Source organism: Contarinia nasturtii, unplaced genomic scaffold (assembly GCF_009176525.2).
Source record: "Contarinia nasturtii isolate CC-2019 unplaced genomic scaffold, AAFC_CNas_1.1 Cnas_scaffold_187, whole genome shotgun sequence".
Lineage (NCBI taxonomy): Eukaryota > Metazoa > Arthropoda > Insecta > Diptera > Cecidomyiidae > Contarinia > Contarinia nasturtii.
In genome coordinates, this window is record NW_022197544.1 from 6,752,957 (window position 1) to 6,768,227 (window position 15,271).

General features: G+C 34.5%; 1 protein-coding gene across 2 annotated transcripts in view; it reads right to left on the reverse strand.

The window, feature by feature from the left end:
• Window positions 1–15,271, reverse strand: part of LOC116352351 (probable nuclear hormone receptor HR3) — a 117,175-nt gene that overhangs the window by 88,800 nt on the left and 13,104 nt on the right. The window contains exon 1 of one of the 2 annotated variants that reach the window (XM_031784882.1): window positions 5,843–8,511. The exons of the other annotated variant lie outside the window; for it this stretch is intronic. The gene's annotated coding sequence lies outside the window, so the exon portion shown is untranslated. Of the gene's footprint in view, window positions 1–5,842; window positions 8,512–15,271 lie in introns of those variants that run through there. 2 annotated transcript variants of the gene reach the window in all.

Sequence of the window (15,271 nt, forward strand, 5' to 3'; positions counted from 1 at the left end):
AGAGAGAGAGAGAGAGAGAGAGAGAGAGAGAGAGAGAGAGAGAGAGATCAACCGACCGACCAAATTGAATGAGTCTATCTCATTGCAGAAATATACATGCACATACAATTTACACAATTCAAACCCGGCTCGATGAACCCATTCATTCGGGCTTGATTTTGCAATCACGCAGCAAGTCTTTTAAATAAATTGTTCTATTAGAAAATGCCATATTATACTGCAGCAGTAAAAGCGACCAAATGTGGTGATTTTTTTCATCGATGATCGATGAATGAATATCGCTTGGTTTATCACTATCTTCACGAGTTGTATGTGTGGTATGGGAATATGATAGAAACAATTGTTGTCAAACTATCTATTGAAAATATTGTCCGAACACAAATTCAATTCATCGAAATGCAAGCATCACAACGACATGTCCCTTTCTTGGAATATACAGAAAAATCCACCAGGTTTTGTATCATAATAAGTAGTATTGGATGGTGTCTCTTTCATTTAATCATCATAAATAACATATTTGACGCAGCATTTTCCGACTATTCTTGTCATTGCAGTTACAATGTGCAGTTGTCACCATTTTTTTCTTCGTTTGCTTGCATTAACTTCTGTCGATATATACCGATGTATACATAATAAAGCCGATACCGTACCGTATTGTAGCGAACTACAAAGTTAACGAACAAGAGATATGTATCGGCTTTTGAAGCAATTCCATATATATATATATATATATACGTATACACGAACGTGTGGGCTCTTGCCAAAGCTCATACACCATTCAAACGGTAAGTGTGTACGGCAATATTATGTGAAAGCGCATCGTCACACACATCAATAACAGCAACAAAAATCCAACAGCAAGATATCTTTACACAAGGATTATGTAAGAGGCAAACGCGCACTCTTTACCAAGCTCACCGACCAACCGACCGACTGAACGAACAAGCAACCGTTTCTCTCATGCACATGGAAAATAAACGTTGCATTTCGAACATGGTGTATGAGTTGGTACTAATGAAAAATATGCATCATCGGTTACATGCTTTTTTTTAAATACATAATAATAATTCTAGAGTCATCGCTGTCACACCGTAATAGAGCGGGCTTTTCATATTGCAAAACATATCATTCTCTGTGAGCGCCTCGTGTGTATTTGTGTTGTTGTTATATTATGATATTTCGGATTGGAGCTTCGCGATGTCAAATGTGTCGATGTATGATGAGTGTGTTTCGCTCTTATTATAACTGTCATTAAGTATATCCGAAATGCGCCATTCTATTAGCCTTTTACACGATGGTATGCCGAACGTAATGCATTTCACTATTAATATTCTCTCCCGATTTATTGGAAGCAGAAGACAGAAGAGAGGGAGAGGGAGTATAAAACATTGTAGCCCGTGTCATATAGTGTTTTTTGTGCATTGCGTTTTGCCATGTAATATTTCTCACAAACAAAGTGTGGCAAAATGATATACCGAAGAAGAAAATAAAGATTTTCAAGAAGTTGAAGTGAAAAAAAAACAAGCAATAGAATTTCATAGCTGTATCTCGTGGCGGACTCTCTCTCTCTCTCTTCAAGTCTGTGTAAGTCAGGCCACTTTAAAAGGTGCCTAAAAACATACGATATTGCTGCGGTACCTTCGAGACACCGTTCGTTTTTCTTTTTTCTGTTATTTGCAATTGCATTCGCAACGTTCTATCCCCCGTCAATTCTTCTCTCTGTATTTTATTTCTTCTTTTCTTTGTTTCATGTTCGTGTGCGCACCTATATTTTTTTCTCTTCATCTAATGTCTAGTAGTGTAAGCAGCATACTATACATACTGTATTTACTGTATGCATTGATGTTTGTATCTCTTTGAGGTGCATTGATTTGTTTGTACAAGGTTTGCACATAATCCATACACATACAGACACACCACACAACACATAACGCACTGGCTCTCTGTGCCGTTTTTTTCTTCTTCTTCTTTTTCTTCGCTTCTGCTATTTGCTTGGTTTTTGCTGCTTTGTACGCATGACACATATAAAAATGAGTGAATCGCATGTAATGCAAAAGAGTGTGGGTAATTATTGCAACACGCAATGAAGAAAAAAGAATCAGCTACTTGCAAATGAAGAAGTGAACAGAGTGAATACAAAAACAAAAATTGTGCATAATGAGGCAAAAAAAAAAAAATTGTACGAAGATGATGATGATGGAAAACCGGGAATGTGATAGAACAAAGTAACCAACTTTTGTGGAAAAACACACACACCGAGTTTTTTGTTTTCAACTTATTCACAGAATGTGGTGAACTTCTTCTGTGGCCTGTTTTTACAATAATTCATATGCTTTCCCGAAATAAAGACACGCACACGAAAATGCTTTTTTTTATACCCTTTCCCGTTTATCTATATCGTTTGTTTCAGCGTGGAAAAATGCGCACCACATACCGAGTGAAGATGACTCAGCAGTTCAACATTACACATTTGTACTATGACATTCAAGCTAATGAACATTGGATCGAAAGAGAAAATTGCTCAGGAAACAAACGATAAACGGAAGACAGAGAGAGAAAGAGAAACAAAAATTATGGCGGAGTATAAGAAGGCAATGCAATTAGAAAAAAATAGCACAAACCACACGCACGTATTTAAGCATGCACATTTCGCAATTGCAATCGAAATAAAATAGAGAATAATACCGTTTACTTTTTTCTCTCTCGCCAATAAACAAATGAAGAAAAAGAGCGAATAAAAAGAACGGTGTTCTGGGCTATGTATTGCTGCTTACGTTTGTATCGGCATTTCATTGCCCCGTATACATTTGTTGTCTGGTGCAATGAACACACCATAAATTATTTCATGCATATTTTCCCTAGTTTTCTCTCTCTCTCTTCTCACTCGATACACATTCAAAAGCTTCACCATCTGTTCGATAAATGCACATTTCTTTCTGATCTCTCTATCTCACCAAAATTCAACATCTTTTGAACTCGTGTCAACTTCGTTGTAACACAATAATTAAATCACAACGAGCACACGAAAAGAAGAACTCTTTTTCGGGTTGAGCATTCTTATATTTAATTTGTGAGCCACTAATTAAAGCAAATTATTTAGACTTAATTTGCATAAATTCGTTCATGTCCGTTGCACTCTGTTAACTTGGAAATGTGTATATGTATGTTGCAATAGAAAAAAAAAGTTGAATTGGTTTAAATGAAAGAGAATGCTAGAGAGAAAGAGAAAGAAAAAATTCTCAATGAACGTACCTCGTTGCACGATTAGTGTTTCACAAAAAAAAAACTTGCTCAAGAGGTCAGTTGAAGTTCTTTTGTTATGCAAAAATACAGCAGCGGCAAACACAACAACATATTAACACGAACAATTAGAAGAGAAAAAAAAAGTTCTGTGTAAGCAATATGTGCATGGAATTCTTAGCCACTTGGTCGATTGGTGAAAAGCTAAAAAAACCGAGAGATAATAGATTCCGTTGCACATTTGCAATGACAAAAAGAAAAAAAACCGAACCATAACATTTTACACCGAGTGGGTTGTTATGGCATGGATGAACTTTGTCAACAACGCATGCGCATTAATGACGAAACAAAAAATCCAACCAAAACAAGACAAATTCTATAAGGAAGAGCATCATATGCGGCATGTTTATCAATCGGTCACCGGGTCACATACAAACTCTCTCTCACACACACACTGCAACTCGCTTACTCATCCGTTCACATGAATACGACAATTGAATTTTCGTCGAAACGATATGTAGGATATTTCGCTTCCAGCGAAACAATCGATGCCGGCTGAAGTGTATTTCATTTTGTCATATGAATATTTGACGATGCCACATCGACCGACATTTTTATTGCTTTTGGAAATTGCATATCCATAAGTCTATTTGCATTATTTCGTTGAAGCTCGCCTCATTTCACGCTAAATATTTGCAAAATGAATAAATCCCATCGCATCGGTATAAATCCCATCGCATCGGCTTTTAAATAAATTAATTGGTATTAAATTTTCATACCATCCGAATAAATTCCATGTGTCATATGTCAAATTCTTATTTGACATTCGGGCAAATTACAAAGAATTTAATATAATCTTGTTCTTCGTCGGAATTATTTGACATTTCAAACGGCGATTCCTTGTCGAACGCATAAAATAAAAGCTATGTGAAATGATGCCAAAATGAAACGCAAACACGAAAAAAAAAGTGATTTTAAAAATGTTGAAAAAATGTCATTTTTATCTTCCTTTTTCACGCACACATCCATTCATATATACGCACTAGATTCTTGCTTGAATATTATGTTTTCGCTGGGTTGAGTTATTTGCTCGTTGAAGTGCTGGTTCAAAACGGTTATATTTTTATTTTTTTTCGTTCGCGAATTGTCGTTGAAGTACGTTTGCAAGAATTTATGAGAAACGAATGGAAATAATCAGAAAAAGACTGGCTAAAAACCAGTGCGATGACAAACAAGAAATTACAAACAACAAAAAAAAAAAAAACAGATGAAATCGTCGAATTTTTTTTTCTCCGTAAACATTTGTTTGACCGTTATGTGTAATAAAGTAGCGTTACTCGTTTTTCATTCAACATGTCTCTGTTTTTCTTTCATTTGCATGAATCATTTTTTTGTCTTCTCTGATTTTCATGAAATTCTTTTTCTTTAAACTCAACCCTCATTCTCAAATCAATAGAAAAGAATACTTCGATCTTTGATTAGCTCGAACAAAATGAACAGTAAAGTAAGTGCATTCGATTAAATCATGAAAACATGCTCGATCTTTTACATTCGAAATATTCTGATCTGCAAACGGCGTGAAAAAAGAGCGAAACAAATAAATCAAGCATTACAACATTTATTTAAAAAAAATTGTTTGTTTATTGTATGTTGTTCATGTTTTTATTTGTGTTTCGATACGCCTTAAATTGGCGATAAATAATAACATACTCTCTTACACATCATTCTATGATGCCGTTGCTTTTTGTCGATTTTTCATTTCAGATTCGGTGCTCTGAACTCATTATGGGAAGGAAAAATCGATATAAATAAATGCACACCTCACACCGAAATTGCTTTCTTCTTGTTGTATTTCGATAATGAAACGGTATATATATTGAATGGTATTCGAATTGATACGTTTCAAATTGCCCAATTAAATGAATAATAGAAAAAAAATGAAGTTAGAGACGTACGAAAGTGATTATTGATAAATCGTGCGTCTTTTGGATTTAAACAGTTGAAGATTCTGTATACATTGAATAATGCGTGACAAATTGAGAAGATGAAAATTTCGGTGATGAGAAAGAAAAAGAGAGAGATAGATGCAAAAAGTAATAAAGACAATTTATATAAATATACGTAACTGTTTATATTGTTCGGATTCAGATAGAGTCAACAATAAACGATGCGTAAGATAACGGTTCGTACGGCGTTAAATCTCAAACAGTTATTATACGGAAGCATTTATATGAGAATTTCGGAAAAATTTTTTATTGTTGTTGTTGTCGTTTATTTTCGTGTTTTCGCCGGGAACATTGAAGTTACCGACACAAAGAATTTCGATGACAAAATTCCGTTCCATTCCGCGTCGTAATAACCAGTCCATAAAGAAACCAAAAAACTTACTAAATTACCAAATTTTCAGGCGAAATGTATGTAAATGTTATCACGATGATCAATGTCTAATTTCAAATTTACCGAATTTGTATTTTGGGCAAAAAATCGTCTAATTGTTAATGATTTAGAAAAGAAAAAAAAGAATACCGGGTGCTATTGATTTGACGCTAATGCGCCAAACGGCATTTTACCCAGTTAAAATAAAGCAAAATTAATCATTTACCATTCGAACGCATTTGCAAATAGTCTGTGGGTTGTTTGAAGTCCTTGTTTGTTTTGGATCGCAAATACACAGTAAAATAGATGTAGAAGTATATTCTGTTCAGTGTTTTTATTCTTCTATCTTATTTTCTCATCAATTTAATCCAGTGCAAAATCGATTCACGTTTTTGACTCATTCGTTTCACAATCGGCGTATCTCGGTACTCTAATGATAGTTGAGTGGATTTATGTGATTTTATTATTTTTGGTTGTCTTATGTAAAAAATATTCTTATTGTTTTCAGTTCAATGTTAATTGATAAATAAATTGATTCACTGAGGTGAATTTGCACACATTGATTACACCCAAATTATGCAAACCGGATCGATTCACTGATTTGGATGTTTCTATATACAGAAGGCACGATATATACACATTTTCAAAAAACGCACTGAGATAAAGACATAGACACTCGCACGTGAAAATAAATAAATAAAAAAAAATGTTTCAATGCGGATGCTTTGTCGCAACTTAAGAATGTATGTCCCTTGGCAGCTGAACGGGGTGACAATAATTTATGCACACACAAAAGTTCGTTCGCTTACTCTGGAAGCTGCAGCCAATTTCTCTTGCTCTCTCCGCATTCGATGTATAGTGGGTTTTTTCTCTCTGTGTGTGTGTTGTTTCGTTTTGAATAAGTTTATTGTTTTCACTTTGTGTCAAATTGTATAATATTTGTTTTTTTGAGCAGCACGGTTTAATGCAAATGAGAGAGTGAAAAAAGAGAAACAGAGAAAAAAAATCGAACTCGAATCAACATGTAAACATGCCTTTCGTTCGATATCTATATCAACAATTGTAATGTGTTTCTCTTTCCCTTTCTCGACACTTTATGCACCGGTTTTGTTGTCAAAAATGTTTCGCTTCTGTTGTGTTAAAGTGCTGTTATATTTTGCGTCAAGAGCACTTCTTTACCACTGTATTTTTTTCGCGTTTTCCCTTATATATTACTGTTTAAAATAAATTTTATTCGCGTTTTTCTGCTTGGTGATACCAGTAATTATGATTACTCTTGTTTGTTGTACAATCACTTATTTATATATTGTAGACCAAGAGATACACGCGTGCACATAATATTTTTTTTAATATCTTTTCTGATTCGGTTCGGCTCACTTAACTTATGTATTTTGGTTTGCTGTTTTGTTTTTGTTTAAGTTTTGGTATGCTTCTTTAAAAAAAAATATCGGTTTTACGTAAAGCGAAAAGAAAAAAAATCACTCGATGTCTTTCGACCGATTTCTGTGACGCGTGTCCATTTGTACACAATTTACTATAGTCTATGCACATGTAAATGGTGAATGAACGATGTATTCGATTAGATTTGACAACAACATTCTAAATCTTATGTTTTGCTATGGTATCTTTATATCTTTATGTGTAAAATATCGTTTTTTTATAGTTTTTGCACTGATGCTCATCAAAATTCTATGTGCAACAGGATCAATAAATGCAATAATATAGATTTTCTTGCGTCAAAATATAAAATTCACTTCTCAAATTGTTTATTCTTTGAAAAACTCCATTGATAATTGCGACAGCAACTATATCAAAAAAAAAACCATAAATGAACAAAGGAGAAACAAAATGCGTTTAAAATGTACGCGCACCCCACCGATTCTAAAATCACATGTTCGATTTATCAAGCTTATTTACAATCGTTGTCGATTCGCGAATGAGCAGTCAAAACACATTTGATTCATACACTCAATGTGTGTGCATTACATAGTCATAGTTTTATTCGTTTTGTCATATACAGTTTATCTTTTCAGTCATAACCACTCATAGTTGTGTATAGATGCATTTAGTTCTCTCTTTTTTTTTTGCCGATGTGAAAATCAAATACAAAAGACAACAAAAACTTAACGAATGAAAATTAAAAAAAAACTACACAAATAATTCTCTTTGGCTCTCTTTTAGTTTGATCTAATTTCCGATTTGTTCAATGTAAATTACGCACTAGCCACCTCAATGTTTTGACACAAATCAAGTGCATTCGCACGACACTTTCTGCTCTCTGTAAGTATAATATCCACTTGACCAATTGTCGGGTCTTGTTGACAAACGTTTCTTTTTATTTTAATTTCGTCTCTTTCTCGTCTATTGTTCGTTGTTTCGAAAATTTGTTTCGATTCGTTCTATCGTGCGTTTTACGATTCAAAAATCGATTTTCTCACCACACACAACAATGTGTGCCGAAAACGCATTCGGAAACTCAGATTCGATTGCACAAATGCGTTTTATGTCACTATGTGGCAATTTTCCGTTTATTATATTTTCGCTTTATCTCTAGATAGAATCAATGTTCATTCTTAATTCCGGCTTTGAATCAATCAAAATTGTCATTCAATAAATACAAATATTCGCCGATTAACAGTCGAAGAGACTATAACAAATATCTGTGTGGTTTTCCCTCTTCTTCTTCTGTTCGTGTTTAAAAACAAAAAAAAATGATTTATAAAAATGACAAAAATCCACCCGGCACGTGTACTGCACACTATTTTTCCTTTTTATCGTTGGCTTTTCGCTCTTCCGTTCACTTCACTCGGTAGCCGAGAAAGAGCATAGGAATTATATAGTACATTCATCAAAATGTATTTTTGTGTGTGATTTAATGTGGTGTGATCGACACAATGTTCGTTTAAAGACTGTGGTTTCCAACAGTACAGCCATAGCATACACAATTTTCCACTACTCTTTTCGTAGCTGTGAGCCGTTGTCGTCATCGTAGTCGCCGCCGCCGTTGTTGTTGTTGTTGTCGCCGTCATCGCTGTGGCTGCTACTTCGTAGCTGTGCTTCGCTTCATCGTTCATTGTTGTTATTATTATTGTTGTTGTTGTTTTCTTCACGATATGATTCTTTTTCTCTTGTGCGCGCGTTTGCTGTATTCGCATTCGTATATAGAATGCATACAAAATCTTTAGCGTGCGTGCACACTTCGTTTTACCATGATAATGTTGTTGTTGATGTTGTTTTTTCTTTGTGCGAAAATATTTTTACCAATGAAAGAAAGTTTTAAATTGTTTTTTATCTGAACGAAATTCGAATGAAAAATATTTATTCGAATGCATCTCAGTAGCTGTGTGTAAGCACCATCTAAAGATATACATATTCCGATATTCTGTATTTGGTTTTGGTTCAAATGCGGCAAACGAACTTACGACAACCGCGTTGGCGCTGCAACAGTGTTCGTTTGTGCTTGCTATACGAGAATGAATCGCATTGTGGATACATAGCGTTTGGTTGCATGAATTGAAAATACACCAGCCCATCTCACTACAGCCAACAACCAAATCAAACAAAACATAAGTTCATTTATTCATACAAGAAGGCTGCATCAAGTAAGTGCTGCTTCAGACTGCCAACACGAATCGATGCGAACGTCGCACATATATCCCGTACCGCAATGAAATTGTGTTATACATAACTAAAGACTACAAAACATACACATGTGCTGCTGGCTGCATCGTGTGCTGTACACTCAACGAGAGCGTATGTATTTCGGCATTGCATGGATGGATTTCGTTTTAATAGCGGAACGCGAGCGAATGAGCGCGCGCTCGCTCGCTTCTCTTCATCCGATGAAATAGTACAACAGCGGTGTTTTTATTTTACCGTATACACATATTGATAAAATACCGACAGAACAACAACAAAACAACAAGTACAGTATAGTTGTACAGTATGAAATTCTAATTCTAATACATACATACAGTTCATAAGCCCGCATTAGAACGGGCAATGTGCGCTCTTTTTGCGCATTCACTCCGTAATGTGGGTAGAATGAGCTTGTGTGGGTCTAATGTTTTAACAACAAAACACACACACACAAGCAAATGCCATATAGATGTACTGTTAGTGCACGATATGAACAAGAAAAAGAAGAAGAAAAAGATTAATAAAACGTAGAAAAATAAGAACAACAACAACATTGACTCAATTCCAATATATACACGATAGAGCACCGTCGATGCGATCGCAATACATATCGTTGTTGGCCGATAGTACAAACCATATGCTAATGCAATTATTATTATTATCAAACAATTTACTGCGAATAAATGGAAATATTGGTGAGCGAACGAACGGGTGATAGAAAACAAGAGAAACTTATATTGAAAAATGAACTGTATCAACGGTGTATGTATCGTTGTGAATTTGTTTCAATGGTTCAAGTTCTGTTTATTATCGTGGGCTTGCTGTTGTCCGTGTTTGCTGGTGTTCCTCTTGTTGTTTTATATGTACAAATACTTGAATTTCGATTAATGGTTAATGCGGTATGTTCTTTCTGGCTGTTTTGAATGTGTCGAAGTATGATGATTTTTTTTTTTTGCTGCTTCTAACATTTATGAATAATGTCGGGTGGTATGCACATAAACAATGCCACAAATTCTAATATCATCATACTAACGGTTGTGTATTCATTTGAAATGTTGCCAATTCAATTGAAAATTTGAAATGCAATGCACTCGGTTTCACTCCCTCGTTTCATGTGAACTATCCACAAAGCCATCGATCAGGCAATGGTAAATATTCATACATAATCTATTTAGTTAATCCCATTGTATCCGAACAAAAGCCAAGTTTGTTGGCGCATTAGCAAGCGAAGCTTCGCAATTCACATTTGATGTGCATTTTAAACATACTCACGAGCACATACATACACACACAAAGTCTCGATAACACTATAATGATAGAATATAATGTACATATGCTGTGGATTCAACAATTCCAACGAAAAAAAAGCTTGTTGTTTTATTCATGCTCATCCATTAAATGACAAAGAGATTCTAAGTAAATTTTATTTTTCACGATAATGCTTTTCATTGCAATTGATCATAACCATTGTCAATGGTCCATTGACGATGTATGTATCGTACCGTTTGGCTGATGTAAAAACGAACCAAAGATGGACAGACTTTATATACCGAAAAACACCCATGGATGTTGTATTTTATCGGATAATAATCGGTTTTTATAAATAAAAAAAAAATACCGTTAAATTCAGAAGACAAGAATCGTGTGATTAACGATGTCGAACAGAAATCAGGTGAAGACAAAAAAGAGAGACAGACAACCAGTGAAAAAAAATGAGTTAAAACACAATCAAATTTTAATTTCCGAATATCTTGATGTGATAAGAAAATTGCTGAGCTTCTTGTTGATAGTTTTGTGCTCGAAAGTAGGTGATTCTATTAGAAAATTGATTATTTCATCGAAAATGAAGAATCCCAAATTGGACATCGTCATTAGGTTCATCGATAATAATAATGTTAAATTATTCCAGAATTAAAAAAAACTTGTATTAAATCTATGGTTTGAAGTCGTTTTATTTGGTCTTGTTTTTTTCTTTGGTTTGTTTTACATTGGCTCGCGGTCGTTTGCACATAGTCGCCCGTCCTCTCAATCCCTCTCTCTTTCGCACACGTCCGATATCAATAACCACCGCCACGGTTGATTATATCACAAAAATGTACAATTTATAGCGGGAGGCTTTCGTTATCTTTTTCTCTTACTCTTGCCTATATGTTTGAGCCATGCACTGGCCAATCTTTGTACATATGCATGTAAATACGGTATGAACTAATAAATATATTTATTATTTAAGTTTGATAATAACAGCTCGCGGTAATATGATAGTTATAGTATAGGCTATGGCAGTAATTTTTTTTTCATCGTCATCGTCATCGTTGTGCTCATATCTTTCTCGTAACATTTCCACACACATTATTTTATACTATACCATGATGGACTCAATGATTGTAATGGCCGTAAAATGAACGAGAGAAATGAAACAAAACCAAACAAAAAAAAAAAAAAATGGTTTTCTTCATTGAAACAAAAAGAGAGCACACTGAAGAAATGAAACAACACACACCGAAATTATTACATTGAAAATGAACGATTCGATAAGCGTTTGAACAAATAATAACAACAACAACAGCAACAGCAACAGAAGCGGCAGATTCAACAAAAAGCGTAACCCGACAAAATGAGCTCATTCAGCGTGAATAGAAATAAAATAGAAGACCAATTGAATTATCGACAACAGCCACGAAAAATATGTGTATTGATGAACAAATATTACATGAAGCGGCGCACAGATAATTTATAAATGAAAAGAGAATATCTGCATGTACATTAAATGTGCAATGGTAATATAATTGCAAATCGGTTATGCCCATGTTGTATGTATGCAAGTGTGTGAGTGTGTGTGCGAGTGAACGAGAGCTGAAATGGTTAGGCTTATGAGATGCTTTTGTTCGTACAAATTCGATAATACTTGCAAAGCATAATATGTGCTAAACAATGATGTCCATTCTTCTTCATTGAATTGTAATATGCATCTATCTATCTCATTGACGTAATATAAACACGTGCAGTCAATCGCAACTGGCTACTGTTTGACGCATTCATTCGTTTTCGGATCATATCCGACCGAAAAGATGAGATGACCGAGGCTTTTGTCAACAAACAGCTAAATACTAATGGAGTGTCGGCTCCTGATTATTTTATATACAATCAAACATTTGCAAATTGTTTGTTGCAAAGCAATAATTGATTTTCCATTCAGATAATTTATATACGCTAAAAACATTAGCTGGCTCTGTATATCATCTCTAACAGCCAGATGAAGAATACTGCTCCAAAATCGTAACGTTCAATCTCAGAATTTAATTAGAATTGGGTCTTCATCATTTTTCTTCTTCTTCTACTTCTTCTTCTTCGTCCACATTTCTCCAACCGAGATGAGATTTTGTAATTTATGATTGAGAGCGCATTTTTTTCCGTTCTGTGCTCATTTTGAAGTTATCTAGCAACAAATTGTGTGTAAATGTATGTGTGTGCGCGCGCTAAATGAATCTAAGCAAAACTCTCTACACTTTGGAATAGTTCAATCTTTTCAATTGAAGATAATCGAAAGGGTGTGCGAACGCGCGTGCAAAAAAAGCAAGAGACGAGAAAAATAAAAACCCAACAACAATAATGGTACAAGATAAGCGAATAGATAGAAATAAACAATCCAGACACACTGCCAGAATAGAAATTAAATGCTTTAAATTGGTTTTGAGAGTTTTTGTGCTGCACACTGATATGGAAGACAATATTAGTTTATCATTATCTCATAGCTCAATACACATAATGTTGCAATTAAAATCAGTGATTCTTTTGTATATGTTGCTATTTTGAATTGCGAACACACACACTAGTGCACGTGCGATACGAGTACACACATTCATTTCGTAATTCGAGTAAACAATTGAAATGGTCAAGAAGCAAATGAAAATAAAAGACATTTCGTATGAAAACAATTGCATTATTTTTGTTAAATTGTGTTCTCTTTTTGTCTCACTACGGGAGGGTGTGAATTTTGATTTTCAAAAATCTGATCCGAATTTGAAAATTTTGTGAGACACTTATAAAAAACACCCGGTAGTTTGTGTGATCTGAGAATACCATTTTCCGCCTTCCATACGGTGCATGTTAAGTAATTCCGAACAATTTTCTTTTTCAACAAAAAGGAAGAGAGAGAAAAAAAAATACAGAATCCAAAATGTTCAAGAGATTCGCCGATGAAGAATACTTGTAATGTTTATGGCATTCAAGCACATACTTTTCGAACACGCATTCGTTCTAAATGCTCATTTTCTGTGCAACTCTTTTTTCTGTGGTTGTTGTTGTTGCACTGCAGCTAACGCTCGTTTCATTTTGTTCGCTATTTTTGTAATAATTAACCTAATTCGTTTTAAAATGGTATAAAAGAAAATCTCTGCCAGTTAGCGCTCTGCTGTTCACAATGCGTATGCAATATGCGTGCATCTTTTGCAGAAAATCGTACACTGCAGTGCCAATTTCCCATGTGAATTTTGAACACAATCGTTGCCGAAAAGTGCATGTGTATGTGTGTGTGTATGTTTATGACGTGTACGCGTGGAGAGATTTTGCTGAAGTTCAAAATCAATAACAATATAGACTCGAAACTTTTTTTTCTGATCGACATATGCAAGCAATAATTGCGTACGCACAAGTGTGCCAAAGTCCAATTCATATGCGTTTAACGAATGAATAAGTGTGATATAATGAATAAAAACGACCTGACTCTATCAAATTCGATTTTGTGCAATGTTTGCATTGAAATTTTTGATCGCTCTTTTTTTTTCTTCAAACACACAAAATATTATTCGTATAGACAGAAAATCAATCGATTAAATGGAAATAAGTGATCGACCGAACGACCGATAAAAAAACACACATATCTATATATTTGGTTTGATAGCAGCCTGGCGTCTAACCGAAATATGACTTTTGTCTTTGCATGTACTTGCCAGTTCTGAAAAATTAAGTTGCAACAAATTTGGACGAGAGAAAAAAAACTGTGCCGAATTACAATGGAAAAACCGTTTTTTCAATGTTGCGCTGGCACCTTATTGAAGTGTATGTCTCTATTTTTGTGTGTGTGTATATATATATGTTTGCATGATTTGCATCAAAACTCTTGCATCACGTTGCTCTTTTTCACGCATGCACTAAAATGCACACAACAAATTCACAAAATATTTACCATAAATGAATATTTTTGCGTTTGATGCGAGTTATTATTTGTCTATTTTGGATTTTATTCACCAAAATGAAGAACCATCATTTTCTGCATATTTTATGCATGAACGTTATTCGTAATGTGAATTTTGCATCTCGGTCTCTCTATTACCAGTGCCGGTGCTTACTTGAGCTTGCACACAAAAAATGCTCGGTGTGATGTGTTCACCGGCGCAATTTGCGTATTTATGAAAAGTTGAAACGAAACATTATCGCCAATCTATTAGTAATTGGAAATTATTTCTTCATAAGTATACCATTCGAATTTATTGGATTTTCATATGAATTTTTAATTTCAGTTGATCGTCTTTTCATAGGAAGCTAAGCCTTAAGGTGTGTCCTGATCAATTATTGGTGCATAACAGCCTATATTTTCTTCTAATGCAATTCGAAATCTTAATTCATTTTTCCAAATTCCAGAATCTTTTGGAAATTATCATTAGAAATCAAATTTAATCAAGTTTTACCAATAGAAATATACTTTTTTTATTTAAATCGAACAATGTGGACAAAAACGAGTTACTATTGCGCGCACGGGTGCAAATGACCTTCGAGTACCTAGTTTGTAGAGGTATTGGCGTCATTGTTGTTGTCGCTGTCGTTGGCACTGCTATTTTGAGTGTGTTACTGTATTTTTTTTCGCTATTCTCGGTATTAATAATTTTTTATATATTTGGTTTGTCGTCGTTTACCTTTGAATTTGTGATTAAAAAAGAAACACATAAAGTGAATTGAAAATCAAATTGGCTGAATTAGAGACAACAGCTAACTCTTCTATAATAAAGAGAAGGCATTT